We start from the raw sequence: 1,048 nt of genomic DNA, 5'->3' as shown, positions 1-1,048 counted from the left end.
TTTTACAATTAAATTTTTTATTTTATGATATATAATTAAATTTTATTTTGATGCATTCTCAGTGTAAAATAATTTTACATGTGCATCTCATATCAATAAAAATAATTACCTTATATATTGACAGCATGGACAATCATCCAAAAGAACGGATGTAATTGCACGACTATGTAAAATGTAAAACGTTTTACTATGTCAGTACATCAAAATTAAACTCTATATAATTTGGCCGTTATAACTCTCTAACTGGTTTACAAATCAAATTATGTTTTGCTGTTATACATCAGCATGAAAATCAATTTATAATTTAGATTGTTTATTAAAAAAATCGATAACAAACCAACAATTACAATGATGAGTTATTATCTATAAAAAATGTATTCTAAATATAAAGAAAATGTATGTTTTTCATTCCCATTATGAATTTTGTATAAAACAAAACTAAAAGGCGTATAAGTGCTTTTCGCAGATATCTACTTTACCTTCTAATTCCCAAAAATTACCGATGTAATTACCTACCTATCAAATATCCTGCATCCTAAAATAGTTAAAATAGGTAAATTGATTTGTAGAAAGCTTCAATAATTAATCCAGAATATTTTTAAGTTTTGTGCACATTATCACTTTATTCCCATTTCCCAAAATAATGAAAAATATCAATCTTGGACTAGCTGAAGGCCCAAAATAACTGCAAGTGCTTCAAGCTTGATGGGCTTCGATACAGAATGGCCCAAGATCCTTTAAATCTTATCATAAGCCCACCCCACTAGAGTTGTAATTAATAGAAATGGCTAAATTCTAACCAAAAAAAGAAAAAAGGAAATGGCTAAATAATACCAAAAAAGAAAGTGATTCATCAGCTATAACCCGACTCAGTTATACCTATAACTCGGAATCTAAATCAAACAAATAAACACGTGCCAAATCAAAGAAACACGACTTTCTCTTCTAACGAACTTCTCTGTAAAAGATCAACGAGTCATTCAAAAGCAATTACCAAAAAATCAGGTTAACGTCCTCATTAGTTTCGCAAAATACCAGTAACCACCTA

This window comes from Arachis ipaensis, chromosome B06, assembly GCF_000816755.2.
Source record: "Arachis ipaensis cultivar K30076 chromosome B06, Araip1.1, whole genome shotgun sequence".
Lineage (NCBI taxonomy): Eukaryota > Viridiplantae > Streptophyta > Magnoliopsida > Fabales > Fabaceae > Arachis > Arachis ipaensis.
This window is presented reverse-complemented; position numbering follows the sequence as displayed.